This window comes from Eptatretus burgeri, chromosome 1 (genome assembly GCF_056783735.1).
Source record: "Eptatretus burgeri isolate ZD-2024b chromosome 1, Ebu_testis_v1, whole genome shotgun sequence".
Lineage (NCBI taxonomy): Eukaryota > Metazoa > Chordata > Myxini > Myxiniformes > Myxinidae > Eptatretus > Eptatretus burgeri.
In genome coordinates this window covers 83240254-83258861 of record NC_140961.1, presented here as the reverse complement: position 1 = coordinate 83258861, position 18608 = coordinate 83240254, and the positions used below count along the sequence as shown (strand labels likewise).

The following is an 18608-nucleotide window of genomic DNA, read 5'->3' as shown; positions in this document are numbered from 1 at the left end:
CTTTTTATTTTCATATGGTTTAACATATATTTTGTTATTAAACATTGTGTGAATTGCTATATATGAAGTATACAGCAGGTTCACCAGTGGTTTATATAGTCTCAAAGATCGTAGCCTCACAATAGATTGTTTTCAAAACAACCCCAAAATTCACTTCAATAAAAGTACAATAACAATAATTATTCAACCTTATTTTGATATGAATTGGATAATTGAAAAAACAAAATGTTATCAACATAATCCTGTATAATTGGAAGATTTTCTTTCTAAAATTGAGCCAATTTAAGTTTTCCAATCTTCTGAAACTGCATGAAAGGTTACTCTCAAGTCGTTTAACGAGTAAAGCAGTGACTCGGTTGATTCCAACATTGTTAATACACCTAATTCGTACTTGTTGATGCTTTCCTTTTTGTCCTTTCTCCACCGTTGAATTTTTGAAATGTTTTGAAAGGTCAAAGTGAAAATGTGTTCGATCAGCTCACGAGGTTATTCGTGTTAACAGTTTTGACTTTAATCATAAATTGCATGTTTGCTGCAAGTGACAAAAATATTTGAATAATGGTAATAAGAGGTACAAAAAGAGTGAATTAAGTTTTGGGATAAGCCATAGATCGGAATCGGCTATAATGTAGAATTTTGGCTCTCTCATCCTCTATAAAATGTTGTTGATGTAGATTTAACTTCATTGCCATTGAAGGTTGACAGGATGGCCAAGATGTATACACAAGTGCTTCTAAGCTGTCGAGTTGTGTTTGATTCCGGACCCAGCTATAAAATGTCAGTCTGGTGTTTCACAGGCAGGATGATTCATCAATGTGTGAGGGAGTGGGAGGGTGAGGGGCAGGGAAGAATCCATGAAGTGGAGGGGTAGCAGAGAAATTTTGAAGTCGGGACGGGTGGAGGAGATACCGGAAGGGTGAGGCACAGGGAAGGGGTTGGGGGTGGGGGGAGTGGGCATGATGAGAAGGAAGCTGAGAGGGGAAAGGACATTGGGGAAGTTGAGAGGGGCCTGGATGAGGAGGGAAGCAGAAATGAGGTGGAATGAAGGGGAAGCAGATAGGGGTAGGGAACTGACATGGAGGGGTTTGACACTGTGAATGAATGTGAAGAGGAATTTATTGTCATGTGCACAAAACGTCTGCAAAATGGACATGTCAGAATTCCCATATTGGATAGACTAACCTAAGACAAACTTCATGAGTGGAGTGATAATACATGTTTTTGGTTGAAGGCATGGTGGAAAATTTGACTATTGAGGATGCTGGATGAACTAAGCTAAAAGGAGTGAAGTTTTTTTTTTTGGGGGGGGGGGGGAAATAAGCCTTTTGTTCTCCTGTTCATCGTCTTCCCTTTATAAGGGGTGAGGTCCAATGGCACCAAGTGTCTGCCCTGCCTGAACCACAATACTTCTCCACTTCCCTCTGTCCTCAGCCAACTCTCTTCACTCTCCAACCACCCCCATCTTACTGATTATCCCTCCTCCCACGATCCTTCCTTCTCAACCACAGTCTACCTTTTTTGCTGCGACCTTCCTCCCTCAACCTATCTGCTCTCTTTGCCATTCTCTCCTCCGCCATCCGCATCAAGTATCCAGCCCATCTCAGCCGGCATTTCCCTAATCTCCCTGTCAAACTGCTCTGCGCACCAATCTCCTTCCTCAGTTCATCCTTCCTCCTCACATCCACCCTCTTCACTCCAGCAATCCTCCTCACCAAGTTGTTCTTGCAAACCTGCAGCCTCTGGTGTTGTCTTTCTGTCAATGTCACCTTTTCCAGACCTTAAAGGTAGGCCGGCATTGCACACAACATCAGAAGCTTCCCTTTCAATTTCATAGATATCTTTCTGTCTGCCATTAATTTATCCACCCACCTCCATGCATTCACACCCACCTGAATCCTCCTCCGCACCTCTGCCTCTGACTTGCAATCCACGGTCACTGTTCACCCCTGATATTCACACCTATTTCACTGTATGATCTCCTTCCCTTCTAACTTGATATTCATTTATTTTCTCTGCCGCTCGACCCAAATCACCTAAGTCGTCTCCCTACTCATCTTCAGCACATGATTCCCAAATGCTTAATTCCACTCCCCCAGTACTTTCTGCATCTCTCACCACAACTGCCAGATCAGCACTTGCATCCTCCCCAGAATACCTCTAATGTTTACCTTCCTGCTTACAAGCTCCATCACAATGACAAACATCAGTGGGTTAAGAGCGCTTTCCTGCCTCAAACCTTTGTTCACACTGAACTCCTAAGATGCCCGAGGACCAAACAAAACTCTTCACTTCGTTCCCTTCTACATTCCTTCCACCAACCAACTTCTGCTTCCGGCACTGCCATACATATCAGTGTCACAATCACCATCTCTCTCGGGACAGTGTTGTAGGTCTTCTCCAAGAACGCAAATCCCAGTGCCATTTCACCTTGCCCTCCAAACTCTTCTCCACCAGCTGTTTCAGCATGAAGCTCCGATCCATCGTGCCGCTACCCTTTCAAAACCCCTGCTGTTCTTCTCCAATCTCCATCTCTCTACTCTTCCTTATCATCCCATCCAGAATCCTCTCCAGCACCTTCTTCACATGACTTTGGAGCATAATGCCCCTGTACTTCCCTAGATCTTGAACAATGCCATTCCCCTTCATTATTGGCACAATTAACCCTGAAGTCAAATCCTACAGAACTGAACCCTCTCTCATATTTATGTATGTTCAACAGCCTGTTTGTCCAACTGACTCCAACTTCTCCTGCTGTAATTATCATCTCGGTGCACACCTCATAAATGCCTGGCACTCTTCCCTTCTTCATCCTCCACAATGCTGTCTGCAACTCCTCCATGGTCTCGCCCAACTCCACTTTCCCCTCTGCATAACACGGTAGCTTCAGCTATCCGCCACCCTCTCCCTGGTTCAACAACTCCCCAAAATATCCTTCCCATATATTCAATACTGCTCTTCTCTGGCACGAGCCTCCCACCCCCATCCTAAATCACCCCCTACCCCCACTTCATGTCCTTACTATCCTCATCCCTGTCATGAGCCAGTTTATAAATCATCCTCTTCCCTCAATCATCTTCCACCTTATTATGCAGGGTGGTGCAGAGCCAACTGACACATTTGGATGTGCGATAATTGAAACGCACGAGGTTTATTTTCAAGGCTTGCAATTTTATTTTTTATAGTAGATAACATCAGGAAGGTGGCCTCCTCCAGTTGCAGTGTATGGTTTTAGAAAAATGGTCCCACAACCCCAAAAGTTCCCAACCTATCCCTCCGAAAGGAGAGCGGTCTGAAATGTGTCAGTCGGCTCTGCAACTCCCTGCACATCTCTTCCATATCATTCCTGGTCTTATCCAGAACTCTCCTTGCTGCTTTCTTCATTTGCCCATACAGGTGCGTCTACTCTGCATCTGGTTGCCTCCCTCTTTCCTTAATATTCTCTATCCTCTTTCAAACCTCCTTCTTTTCACTATCTGCCTTCGCTACTTCTTCCATCCACCATACCTGGTTTCTATCCCTCGACGATACAAACTTTCCTGATGTCCAACCACACAAAACGTCTGCAATTCCCCTAAATGCCTCTCCATACTTCTTCCACCCCTCCTCCAAACCTTTCCCTAAGTTTGCTAATACCGAGTCTCAACCTCTCTTTGTACTCTGCGATGACAATACCACTACACTTCTCCCATCTAATAATCTTTCGACCCCTTTTCTTAAACTCCCTTCTTTTCTTCATCCATAGCAAAAGCACCACAGGTTTGTGCTGGGTGGTAGCATGCTCTCCCACCCCCCCCCCACCTTACAATATTTAACCCTCCACAACTGTTGCTTCCTCACCACCACCAAATGCAATATTTTGTTCTCTGATATCCACTCAAAGAGGTAATCTTGTGTCTTTCCCCCTTTTGAAAGAATGAACCAGCTCTGGCCATCCCATTCCTCGCCACCAGCTCCACCAGCTGTCAAAACTCTCTGTTCTTCGTTCCCCACCGAAATTTACCAAACATTCCTCTTCACGTGACTCCACAACTCCCACATGCGCGTTAAAGTCCCCCACAATGCACAGCATCACTTCCAGCTCAACCATTCCCATCATCCTCTCCAGTGTGTCCCTAAATTCCTTGTGAAAAAAAGGAAGAGATTTTGACGAAAAAGAATAAGAATGAATGAATGAGTTGTTCTTTTCACGTAATAAGGAGAGTCATGCACTTTTTTTTCAGGGTTTTTTATGTTATTAAAAGCTGTTGAAGGAAGACATTTTTTATTCATTTAATATTCATTGTGGAAGTATTGAAAAGGAAAAATGGTCAGGAATTAAGGGAAACTGAGCATATGATATATATATATATATATATATATATATATATATATATATATATATATATATATATATATATATATATATATATATATATAGTTTGGTTTTTTCTGTTCTTCTTGTTATCCTCGCCAAAGGAGAGGGTATTGCATTTAGAACCGTTTGTTACTTGCAAAATCGAAGATTTTTCAAGTATATTGATAGGTCAGTCGATTTTGTTAGATTTTTCAATTATATACGTCAGTAGATTTTATTATTACTTGCAAAATCAAAGATTTTTCAAGTGTATTGGTTAATCGATTGTGTTATTCTGTCTGTCTGTCTGTCTGTCTGTCTCTGTCTCTGTCTCTTTGTCACCTACAGATCACAATTTCAAACTGATCTTCAGGAAACTTCACCACATGGTAGAGCTTGTCATAGGAAAGAAGCCATATTGTTTTTGAGGTCAAAAGGTCAACATAGGCCAAAGGTCAATAACTAAGGTGGTATTTTCAAAATCCTCAATTTTCATATGATTGCCTTGAAATTTGAGGAGGATTTATATTTTAGGCCACTGAATTCAACGAGCCAATTATTTTTGAAGTCAACATCGACCAAAACGTCAACATACACCAAAAGTCAACAACAAGGGTGGTATTTCTAAAATCCTCAATTTTCATCTCAATGACTTGAAATTTGAAGAGGATTTGCAGATCAGGGCACTGAATTCAACCACCAATTATTTTCGAGGTCAAATTTGTTTTTGGGATTTTGCAAGTATCGTTCTCTGTATGACGTCTTCTTGTTCTATGTGTTTGTCTCTCTGTTTGCCTGTCTGTCTGCTTGTTTGTCACCTACAGGTCACAATTTCAAAACCGATCTTCACAAAACTGCATCACATGGTAGGGTTTGTCATCAGGAAGAAGCCAATTGTTTTTGAGGTCAAAAGGTCAACAAAGACCAAATGTCGCCAACTAAGGTGATTTTTCAAAAATCCTCAATTTTCATCTGATTGACTTGAAATTTGAAGAGTAGTTGCATATTTGGTCATTGAATTCAACCATCAATTATTTTTGAGGTCCTACCCTTCCTCCCGCCCATAGTTCACTGAAGCTGATGGCGAGGCAGTTGTCCTCAAACAACTTGCCTTTTCCTCATTGAAAGCAAACCCATCTGAGGGTAATCTCAGTTCCTTCCACAAAGCTCAGGACAAGTGTGTGTCTATCCTCAGGAGAGCCAGAAAACAGCATCTTTCTAATCTCAAGTCTGAACTCTCCAACCTCTCTACCTCCTCCAAATCCTGGAGGAATTTAAGGAAATCTGTGTCTGGTGTCTGTTTCCCCCCCATCCCCTCCCATACCTCAAATGGCTGCACTGCTGATACCGCATGTGAAAAGGTTGAATGCGTAAATGCGGTGTTTGTATCTAAATATTGTGCCAAAACCCATTGCTTTCTGCACCCAGCTGACCCAGTTGCAACCAACTGTCCCTGGACTCTATGCCCTTTTCTTCTGACAAAGTGGAGAGTTTGCTGTCAAACCTCGATTTAGATTCTGCAACCGGTTGAGATGGCATCAGCCCATTTGTCTGAAAAATCTGCCCCACTGCTCTTGCTCCCCCACTCTCTGATCTATTCACCCTCTAATTTGCTCAAGGTCATCTGCCATCTACTCAGAAATCAGCAAACATTACTGCACTGCACAAAAAATGTGCAAAAACAGATCCATGCAACGACAGACCAATCAGCCTTTTCCAAATCATCAGCAAGTTTATGGAATCCATCATCGCTTCAGACATTAAATCCTTCCACTTCTCCAATGGCTTGATTTCCGATCATCAATTTGGTTTCAGACCAGGTCACTCCACCCTGGATATGTTGCTCCTGCTCTCCCAACAATGGATGGTGGTACTCAATGCCAGACATGAAATCAAAGCCATATCCTTAGATATATTTCGTGCTTTTGACATGGTCTGGAATCCTGCCCTGCACACCAAACTCTCTTCCTATGGTATCCAAGGCCATCTCCACTCATGGATTGCAAACTTCCTCTCCTGTTGCAGCCACCGTGTGGTCCTAAATGGAATTCTCTCATCCCCTCTTCCTGCCCAGGCTTGAGTTCCTCAAGGCAGCGTTCTGGGCCCTGTTCTTTTTCTGGTTTTCATCAGTGATCTGTCTGACTCCCTGGAAAACCCTCTTTATCTCTTTGCTGATAACTCCATCCTCTGTCATACCATCTGTTATCCCTCAGACCGGCAAGCCACAGCTTCTTCGTTCTCTCCAGATCTGGATAAAATCACAAACTGGTCCAACACGTGGAACATGTCTTTCAATCCGGACAAATCTCACACTCTCACGATGTCTCTCTGAAAGGACCGTTTAGAAAACCCGCCCATCCACTTTCACAAAATTCCTCTGGAAGAAGTCCTTTCATTCAAGATTCTGGGTCTCACTATCTGCCATGACCTTTCCTGGGAAAGCCACATTTCCATCCTGGCCTCCAAATTCCGTCACCGAATGGGAACACTGGGTCATGCAAAGTCCTTCCATGGCGCACCTCACCTCCTGACCACAGACAAAGCTTAGGTCTGCAGCCTGATGGAGTATGCTCTCCCGTCTGGGCTGGTGCTCCTGCCTGTCACATGTCTTGGCTTCATGCTGTGGAAACTGAGGCATTTATGATCATTGGTGCCTCTCACAATGAGGCTGAGTCTCTGGGACTCTCACTCTCTCACGGCAGGCAGGTCGCTCATCTTTCAGTCTTCTACTGTATCCTCTCTGGTCTTTCCCCCCCTGCTCTGTCTGTGATATGTCCCCACCATTTTTCCGCAGGGTGCTCAAGGTCCGTCATCAACCTCCTTCTGGTAAAAATACAAAAATTACGAATCACTGCCCACATTCACTCTTTAATTTCTCTTTTTCCACACCTTTTGAATAAACTCCCACCCTCTCTTCAATACAATTCTTCCCTCCAGGCAGACGAAACAGCAGTTCACCACCACCTCTTATCTTCCCCAATCCAAAAACTCAGGTCAGGTCAGGTCAGGTCAGGTCAGGTATGGGAACATGCGCCAGAGCAGCACGTTGCTGCGTCCACTTTCCTTCGGTACTCCAGGGGCCTCCGTCTGCCCATCCCCCAGGCAGATGCCTGGCCCATCCCCATCTCTTTGAGATGCCGATCAACCTGCTGCAACCACGAGGCACGTGGTCAGCACATTGGCCTACTCCACTCAAGAGACTCCCTCGCTGAGAGAATCTGGTGAGCAGGATCAGCGTCAGAAAAACGAGCCACATGTCCACACAGCCGCAGCTGATGCTCACAGACTATACAGGTAACAAATCTCATTTGAGTCTCTCTCAGCAACCGCTCGCTGGACACAAAGTCTGACCAGCGATAGCCAAGGATTCTCCGAAGAGACCTGGTACCAAAGGAATTAAGTCTCCGTCTCAGATCCTTGGTCAGAGTCCAAGTGTCGCATCCAAAGAGCAAGACTGGAAGCACCAAGGACCTGAAGATTCGGACTTTCATCCTCCCGCACAGGTACCGGCAGCGCCACACCCCATTATCCAGTGAATCCATGACTCCCCAGGCATGACCCAGACATCTAATGATCTCTGACTCACAGCCAGCAGAGACATGAATATCACTGCCAAGGTGAGTGAATCTCTCCACGACCTCAACATGCTCACCTCAAACAGGACAGCAGCATCCAATATGTCATTGAAAGCCTGGATCTTAGTTTTGACCCAGGAAACCCGTAATCCCAGCGGCTCCGACTCCTCATTCGGCACCTCATGCACCCCCAAAAGGATATCTAAAGTCTCCGCAAAGATGACTGCATCATCTGTGAAATCAACGTCAGAGATCTTGACATTCCCAAACGATGCACCACAACTTGATCTCTCTGACATCCTCCCGAGAATCCAGTCCATACAATTGCTAAAAAGTGTGGCGGCCAGTACACACCCTTGATGAACTCCAGTAACAACTGGAAATATGTTGGAGATGGTACCACCACATCTCACAGCACTCTCAGTACCAGTGTCGAGTTCAGACATCAGATCGATCAGTTTTGGTGGCACCCCACGAAGACCGAATGCTTTACAGAGAATCGAAAACTTTACAGAGATTAACATAGGCTGCAAGCAGCCCATGCCAAAACTCTTGTCTGCGTTCGGTGAGGACCTGAAGATCAAGGATACGGTCAATCATTCACCTCTTTGGTGTAAAGCCTGACTGCTCTGGACGCTGGTGTCAAAGGAGATGGTGGCGAAGCCTATCAATAATTATCCGAGCAAAGACCTTGCCCAGCACTGAGAGCAGCGTCACCCCTTAGTAGTTGTTGCAGTCTTGGCGATCACCCTTCCCTTTCCAGAGAGGAACAACAAGGCCCCTCTTTCAGTCAGTTGGGATGATGAATGTGTTCGAGCCAGAGCACAATACTGCATGCAACGATATGACTGCAGCATTTCCACCAGCCTTGAGAAGTTCAGCATGGATGCCATAGATCCCTGGAGCTTTACCCTATTGCATCCGGTTCACTGCAACCTGTGTTTCCACAAATGAAGGTGGACCACAGTTGATTACAGGTTCAGCTACAGGGATTGTAACACCCCTGACATCCAACTCGACAGCTGGTGGATCAGCCTGGTACAACCACTCAAAGTAATCGTCCCAGCGGGCCTTCAATTCGGACAAATCTGTCAAGAGCCCACCGCCCTTTGCTCTCACTGCAGTACACTGAGGGATGGGCTTAGATGAACGCAATGTGCGAATTCCCCTGTAAGCAGGATGAGAATTACCTGAGCACAGTTTATGCTCACCCCCTCACAGATACCTCGCACATGGGCCTCCTTGTCCACCCTTGACGCACATGCAGTTTTACGCCTCAGCTCCCTGAACAGCTCAGACTACCATTCAGCCTGACCCTGCGTCTCTGGTCAATGGTATCCAGTGTCCCTTGAGAGACAAAATTCTTCTTCGCCGGACAGTGAGTTCCGAGACATCCACTGGCAACATCAAGGATGGTGGTCTTGACGGTACTCCATAACTCTTCAGGTTCACCCAAAGCACACAGACCCCCCAAATCTCCCCTCAGCCTGTTCGCAAACTCCTCAGCTACCCTCTCATCCTTGAACTTTCCAACATCCAACCTTGGCTGGGATGGAACCATTCTCCTGGATTTAAGGTGCAACTTGAGAGTTGCTGCAACAAGCCGGTGGTCAGTATTGAGGAACTGAGCACTCTGGTATACCCTGCAGGTCTGGATCATTCTCCAGCCACCATCATTGAGCACATGGTCAATCTCCTTTGCCATACCACCAGCGTTGGACTACCAAGTCCAGGGATGAGCTTGTGGGCCCTGAAACCATGAACCAGCCACCCAAAGTCCATGACTTCTTGCAAATTCAAGGAACTTAGTGCTATTCAGGTTCACAGTTCCAGACCCATGGGGACCAATACACGTCTCATAACCATCGCTATCAGTTCCAGTCAATGCATTGAAATCCACCAAGACAAGAAGAGTATCTCACCTGGGGCACTGATCAATCACAGACTCGAGCGTGGCATAGAATGCATCCTTCACGGTGAGATCACTTGCCTCAGTCGAAGTATAAACATAGACCTGGGAAAAGACACCCAAGGAGTGATGAATCCTTCGTCTCATAATACGCTCGTTGACCAGTGTTACCTCAATTATCATTGGAGTAAGCTATTGGACACAGCTGCAGCAATTGCTTGGGCATGGCAACCATCAGAGTAACCTGACCAATAGTAGCTGTAACCACCCGCTATGATCTCTCCGCAATCCGGTCTCTGAACCTCCGAGAGTGCTGCAATGCCGATGTCCAAATGCTTGAGCTCAGATGATAACAGAGACAGGTGATCACCCTCCCTTTGGGAAAGGACATTCCTGGCACCAACTTGAAGGGACCGCCTCAGGTTAACCCAAGGTGACCGCCATCTGGTGGACGACACCTCAGCACCACTCCAACACACTCTCCCACAATCTGACCTGGGAATATTACCCCGTGGTTTCCCTCCTTTCATCAAAAATTGGGGGTCCCGAAGGCTTTGCCCCAATCCAGTCATCCGGTGAGCTGCCCTGCGAAGGGAAGCTCCACAGGAGGTACTTCCTTGGAGTGGGTTTTCAGATTTTTTTATGCTTCGAGAATGTTTTGTGGAATGATGGGTTTTACGGCAGCCGAAGTGCAAATCCTGCCAACAACCTCCTCATAAGAAGTAACCCAACTGCAGGAGGATGTCTGCAGACACAGTCGGGTACTAGATATGGATGACCATTGACTGACAAGGAGCTCCTCCGCCCTTTGACAGGTTTTATTTTTAATCCGGCTGGGTGTCCATATCCAAACACCCTCCTCACCGGGAAATCTTGGAGGGAGACGGTTTAGTCGCCGACAACCCAACCATGGAACAGGTTAGTGCAGGTTTACATTATTCCTGCAGCAAGTCACAGATCTGATTTGGCCTGACCAAACAACAAAGGTGATGTTTCTAAAATCGTCAATTTTCATCCGATTGACTTGGAATTTGAAGAGGATTTATATTTCATGTCACTGAATTCAACGAGCCAATTATTTTTGAGGTAAACATGGACTAAAAGATCAACATAGGCCAAAGGTCAAGAACTTCTGTGGGATTTATAAATTCCTCAGTTTTCATCCGTTTGACTTGAAATTTGAAGAGGATTTATATTTCACGTCAATGAATTCAACCTTCCAATTATTTTTTTTAGGTCAACATTGGCCCAAGGTCAACAACTCATTTGGTATTTCTAAAATTGCCAATTTTCATCCGATTGACTTGAAATGTGATGAGGCAATATATTTCTTGTCACTGAATTCAACCAGCCAATTATTTTTGAGGTCAACATACACTAAAAGGTCAACATCGTCCAAATTTTTCAAAATTGTCAATTTTCATCCGATTGACTTGCAATTTGAAGAGAAGTTGCACATTTCATCATTTAATTGAACCACCAATTATTTTTGAGGTCAAATTTGTTTGTGATTTTGCAAGTATCGTGCTCTGCATGACGTCTTCTTCTTGAAATTCTGTCTGTTTGTCACCTTCATGTCTATTTTAAAACGATCTTCACGAAACCACCACATGGTAGAGTTTATCATAAGGAAGAAGCCTATTGGTTTTAATATCAAAAAGTCAAAAGGTTAACATAGGCCAAAGGTCAACAACTAAGGTGAGATTTCTAAAACCTTCAATTTTCAACCGATTGACTTGAAATTTGAAGTGGTTTTATACAGGGTGGGGTATTCTTTTATTCAGGGGTTTTATACAGGGGTATTCTTGTTTTTGGTTTGTGTCTGTTTGTCCCCACAATACTTTCAAATTTTTCTCCACAACTGCTTATCTGATTGAGAATACATTTTCACCATTGGTGCAACGACTCATGTGGAATGTTTTCATGATAACTATGTAGTCATAGGTAACGTGGTGTGTCAGCCATATTGGAAAAACGGGGAAAAATTGGTCCTCCCGATCTGAAACCACACCAAGAAAAAAATTTAAACTTGGCACCTTGCATGTACTCCTCATGTTGCATGAGTGTGATCTTTTATGACATTTTGGTGCCTTCCTTATGACGTCATAATTGCATATGTAGAATGCTACATCCGATCAGTATGAAAATTTTTGAGGATCATCTCCGGATAAAATTGTCCGCAGAAAAAATTGTTGATGTCATCGGTCACATGATTTGGCAGCCATATTGTTTACAAAAACAAAAATCTTCAAAAGTCTTCTTCTCTGAAGTGGCTGAACAAGTCGAGGTGAAACGTTACACGTATGATCACTTATCCATGAGGAACAAAAGGTTCACACAGTATCGTGCTCTGCATGACGTCTTCTTGTTTGTTTGTTTGTCTGTTTTCCGCACAGAACTTTAGAATTTTTCTCTGAAACCGCTTATCTGATTGAGAAGAACTTTTAACCATTGGTGCAACTGCTCATGTGGAATATTTTAATGATAATTATAACATCATAGCTCACATTGTGTATCATCCGTATTGGAAAAACAGAGAAAATTTAGACCTCCGTATCTCTGAAACAACCAAGAGATTGGGATGGGCCAGGCATCTGCCTTGGGGATGGCCAGACAGAGGCCCCTGGAGTACTTGCAGAAAGTGGACACAGCGACGCGCTGCTCTGGTGCATGCTCCCACACCTGACCTGACCTGACCCCTTTGAAAATCGAAGAAAATTTTCCCGAAAAATTGTTTTTGATAACATTTTTCATGCACCATTTGCGTCACATCACAAGTTGCAATGAGGAAAGTAGCAACGTTTCTGCCTTTCAGGTCTTTCAGGCAGTACGCAGCAGTATCAAAGATTTATATCATGAGGTTTGGAAAGATTAGCTCGTTTAAAGAGCATTACCATGATACTTTTGAATTTTAAGTAAATACCCAAACAAATTATGAAATGGCCCTTTGGGTCGTGGTAATCTTCCTGCACTACCTGGTCTGGTCTACAGTTACTGCCATCTAAAACTTGGCAGAGGTAGAATCCTCATTTCCTCAAGGGCAAAGTGGTTTGGACAGTAAAGTGATACCTATGAAATTACAGCACCATCCAAAGTCCCCTCACAAAGTCGCAAAACAAATATCGTTTAAAATAATAAAAACTCCTTTTAGCAAGAGAGAAATAAAAACACCCACCTTTCTCAATGTCTCAATCTTCCTCATTTTATTCCTTTCCTTAATATTATATAGCATTTGGGAATGTAAATAGAACATAAATGAATATATGCTGAAGCTATTATTGCAAACATTTCTGTCGCGAGAGCAAATTTTCCATCAGTACTATTGTAAGCAGGAATGAAAGTGAGCCACACAAGGATGAATCCACTTAGGCTGAAGTTGATGAATTTACATTCGTTTGTTTTTGTTGAAGGTGTTTGAGCTCTCAAGGAGAGAATAAAACAAACCACCGATAAAAGACCCAGGTAACTCAAAGCACAGATAATCCACTTTGGTGATAAACGAGTACATTCCATGATGATGGTTCCAGGATGATCGCTGGTATTTCTGTAAACTCGGGTTTTTCCCAGCATACACCAACAAATGGAAAACACACAGTATGATGTCATCCAAATTCCAAAAATAATTTTTCCTTGTCTAAACTTCTTGGGTATGAATGCCCATGCATAAAGCAAAGAATCTGCAATTTTGACACAATGTAAAACTTGTTAAATTAACTGTTACCACTTTGTTGTTTATGCAGCGAATAGACCATAACTGATTTTAACATCAAATCAAAAATAATAATTATAGTTCCATTTTTGGGGAGTGCAGCCGGTTTCCCCAGTTATGTGAAAATATCTTCAATGGCTAAGAAGATCAGATGAGATATATTGTCGATTAGCAAATACAACCTTTCACTTTGTTGATGGGTCAATAAAGTGGGGGTGGGGTGAGAGAGAGAGAGAGAGAGAGAGAGAGAGAGGGAGAGAGAGAGAGAGAGAGAGAGAGAGAGAGAGAGAGAGAGAGAGAGAGAGAGAGGTGTACGGTGAGAGGGGAAGAGGAGAGTTAGGGGGAGATGGGGAGAGCGACACCTCACCAAACATTGCTATTCACTGTGGGATGGGATGGAGGGGTGCGTGGTGTGTGTGTGTAAGAGAGAAAGAGAGGGAGAGAGAGACACAGAGAGTCAGGCAGAGACAGAGAGAGAGAGAGAGAGAGAGAGAGAGAGAGAGAGAGAGAGAGAGAGAGAGAGACAGAGAGAGACACAAAGAGAGAGACAGAGACAGACACAGAGGTGTGGGAGGAGAGTACTGCATTTTATGAGGAAGGGAGGGAGCGAGCGAGGAGCGGACCAAATGAGAGAAAAGGTTGGGGAAGAGGAGGAAAAAGGTGAGCATTGTAGGTGTGGTTAGTAAAGAGAATGATATGTGATGCTTGATGACCGAACACAAAAAAACCTGTCACAACAGCTGTACACACAACGACACAACAGAGTTTGTAAAGTCATCCACTGCCACATCTGCAAAAACTTTGATACTCCAGTTCCAGAAAATTTTAGGGAAAATGAACAAAAAGCAATCACTGAAAACATTGAAGTACCGCTCATGTACGACATTATGAGCCCAATGGGTGTGAACATCGAAAACAAGGCATTGCAACCAGATATCACACTTCGGTGCAAAAAAGAGAGAAGAAGGCTTTGCTAATTGAGGTGTTAATACCAGAGATGTTGTACTAATGATGCAGAAATCAGGAAAATGACCAAATACCAAGACCTCAAGTATGAAGTGAAAAGATCCTGGAAGCAGAAGAATGCCAAAGTTGTATCGGTGATGACGAAGAACCTCATGGGCGTGATGACAAAGAACCTCACAGAGATATTAAATAAAACATCCCTCGGAATAGCACCACAAACAAACTTTAGTTGAAAGCCGTCCTGGGCTCAGTGATGATCTGGAAGAGAGGCCTCGGCACAAAGTTTTGAAAACAGAAAACTTCACAGCTTGATCCATCAATCATGACCCATTAGCGAAATGAACGTGGTGGATACTTTGAGCCTACCCAGAGGACTACATTCCACATTCTGAAATCCCATATGTACACACACACACACACACACACACACACACACACACACACACACACACACACACACACACACACACACACACACACACACACACACACACACACACCCGACGGTGGATACTTCAAGACCTGGTAGGGTCCGTTCCACCTTCTGAAACCCGCATGGACAACAAAATTTCAGCTTGGTCCGTGGATCGTGACCCTTTTACCGTAATGAATGTGGATACTTTGAGCATACCCTGGTAGAACTTCAGTCCACATTCTGAAACCTCAAAAGTCGACACACACAGACACACAGACACACACATGCAGAGAGACACACACACACAGATTTCCTTTTAATAGAATAGATTTCCCTTAAACGATTCCATGACCGACACACCAAGTCCAATTATTTATTTACTTACCTTACTCGGGCGTAGCCAGGCTGAGGCAGACAAGGAAGTTGCCTCGTCACTCATTTCCTGAAATATGATCTGGCCTGAGCCCTCTGGCCATCTGAGCTCCCTGGAGAGTAAACTATCAAAGCTACCCGGCAGTGCTTAAATACTCTGATCTCCACTCCTATCACAATACCTAAATAAGACAATACTCCCCTCCCCTTTTCTCAACTCAATCCCTGCTGTCTTCTTCATTCACTAACTACCTCTATCTTCCTCCTGACATTTTTGTTCCTGTCACTCGATTCCCGTTTGATGTCATATCTCCCTTTTCCCCTTTCATCCACTGTTAGTCTGTGAACATTCTGCCTTCTATCATTTTGCTTCTCATTGAAACTACAATTCTGTAAATCCAGAGAGAGAGAGAGAGAGAGAAAAAAGAAGAGTGGTTAATTTTGAGAAAGCAATTTAAATGCTTACCTTGGCTGTGGCTGACAGATTGAAATATTTTATGAAGAATACACTTCATCACCAATGTAAGCCATATACAGGCCAATGATTCTCGAGCAGTGCAAGTGAGTTTAGTTGGCCTTCCAATAAATGTCACTGAGCTGCAAAAGCACCCCATCAGTGAAAGCAGCAAGAGAACATCGACTGTGTTGTTGTCCAAATCAATTGTGTGAAGCACATGGTTTGGAAGAATGATAAAAGTTACTATCCCTGTAAATATGCATCCCACTGACACAAAAGCAAGTAAAGTCATTGCTAAGAGCTGTGGAAATTTGATGTATTCTTCTTCCATGATAATACAGGAATCTCGCTGATCAGTTGACCAAAGATATTTCGGACACTTTCTGCAATGCTGTGAATCTGTATAAAATGTAGTAAACATGTTCATGTTTCTGTCATGTACATTGCTTTAACATTTTCTAAAACTCATGACATTTTAATCCGTTTCCTTCAGTTTTTTATTTTCACAATTATCTTGTTATTGATGTTCAATTGAGACAATTTCTGAATGAATGCATTTTTAGATATCTGTGGAAAAGTTACAGGCCCAGGCCATGAATACCAACACAGGACCTCCAGCAAACCATACCAGTGCTCTGCCATCTGAGCTATCTGGGTGAGCTATCACAGTTCTGAAATCTGATGTTGGAGATGATGTTGTTAAAAACTATATGGACTGCAAGAGGAAAATAACAACTGAGTGCTTGAATATATGAAACCACCATGAACATTAAAATTGCTAATGATAAAACAGAAACTGTCATACTTTGGACACATCATGTGTGTAAAACACAGAAGTCTAGAGAAGTTAACCATGCTGGTTATGGTTGAGAGAAGATGAGGAAGAGACAGACCTTGTATGCACTAAATGGATGGCGTCAAGGCTACAACCAAGCAGCACCTTCATTGTATGCACCTTCATCTTGCGATTTGAAAGGAAAGCTAAAATGATTGAATGCATCACTCCAGATATACAATACGACTGAAGGTTGTGGCGCAGATCCTTGTGCCACACTTTATCAAATGCTTTTGAGATATCCAAATCAATGAATCGAGCTTCACACTTGAGCTCCAATCTATCCATCCATCCATCCATTGGGACCAACTCTGTGCAGAGTGTTGGTGCTAACCAAGCAGTCTCCTTGGCTATTGGGTTAGCTCCAATACCCTGTTGAAAATATCCTTAATTACCTTGGCCACCGAAGGTGAAGGAGGGTATGTTTTCAACCCTCTCTGTCTGTTACTTGTAAAATCGAAGATTTTTCCAATATATTGGTCAGATGATTTTATTATTCTGTCTGTTTGTCTATCTATCGCTTTTCAGGTCACATTTTTAACCGATCTTCACAAAACTTATCCACATGATAGAGTTTGTCATAACGAAGACTTGTTTTTGAGGTCAAAAGGTCAACAAAGGCCAAAGTCAACAACTAGGATGAGATCGAGAATCCTCAGTTTTCATTCGATTGACTTGAAATTTGAAGAGGATTTATATTCCAGGTCACTGAATTAAACCAGTGAATTACTTTTGAGGTCAATGTCGGCCAAAATGTCAACATAGGTCCAAGGTCACCAACTACCGTGGTATTTCTAAAATCCTCAATTTTCCTCCAATTGACTTGAAAATTGAAGAGGATTTATACTTCAGTTCAATGAATTCAACCAGCCAATTATTTTTGAGGTCAACATGGACCAAAAGGATAAGATACGCCGAATTTCTAGAATTGCCAATTTTCATATGATTGACTTGATATTTGAACAGTTGCATATTTGATCATTGAATTCAACCACCAAATATATTTGAGGTCAAATTTTCTTATGGATTGTGCAAGTATCATGCTCTTCACGACATCTTCTTGGTACTTGCAAAATCGAAGATTTTTTCAAGTATATTGCGAACTCGATTTTGTTATTCTGTCTGTTTGTCGCTTACAGGACACAATTTTAAACTGATCTTCACGAAACTTCACCAGATGGTAAAGTTTTCATGGGAAGAAGCCTGTTGTTTTTGAGGTCAAAAGTTCAAAAGGTCAACATAGGCCAAAGGTCAACAACTTAGGATTTCAAAAAATCCTCAATTTGACATCCGATTGACTTGAAATTTGAAAAGGATTTATATTTCAGGTCAGTGAATTCAAGAAGCCTAATATTTGAGGTCAACATAGGCCAAAGGTCAACAACTTTGCTAAGATTTCTAAATTCCTCAATTTTCATCCGATTGACTTTAAATTTGAAGAGGATTTAAATTTCAGGCGACTGAATTCAAATAGCCAATTATTTTTGACGTCAACATTGACCAAAAGGTCAACATAGTCCAAAGGTCAACAACTGATGTGGTATTCCTGAAATCCACAATTTTAATCCAATTGACTTTAAATTTGAAGAGGAGTTTCACATTTGGTCATTGAATTCAACCACCAATTATTTTTGAGGTCAAATTTGTTTTATGGATCATGCATGCTCAGCATGGTCTTTTTATTTGTTTGTCTGTCTGTGTGAAAACTTCTCCTGTGAATTGTGCCAGGACCACTAAAATGTCTTTCAGGGTGGAATAACTTTGAGTAAATACAAGTTAATTCTCTCCTCTCGCAGTCAACGTGTGGCCTTAAATGGAGTTCTTTCATCCCCTCTTCCTGCGCAGGCTGGAGTTCCTCAAGGTAGCGTTCTGGGCCCTGTTCTTTTTCTGGTTTTCATTAATGATCTCTCCGACTCTCTGGAAAATCCTCTACATCTCTTTGCCGATGACTCCACCCTCTGCCGTACCATCTGTCATCCCTCAGACCGGCAAGCAGCAGCTTCTTCGCTCACTGCAGATCTGGATAAAATCACAAAC

At 43.1% G+C, this 18608-nt stretch overlaps 1 long non-coding RNA gene across 7 annotated transcripts in view; it reads left to right on the top strand.

Annotated features, from left to right (window-relative positions):
- Positions 1-18608, top strand: part of LOC147034861 (uncharacterized) — a 208592-nt gene that overhangs the window by 11733 nt on the left and 178251 nt on the right. For 2 of the 7 annotated variants that reach the window (XR_015060578.1, XR_015060583.1), the window contains exon 1: positions 14045-16391. The exons of the other annotated variants lie outside the window; for them this stretch is intronic. This is a non-coding gene — a long non-coding RNA (uncharacterized LOC147034861). Of the gene's footprint in view, positions 1-14044; positions 16392-18608 lie in introns of those variants that run through there. 7 annotated transcript variants of the gene reach the window in all.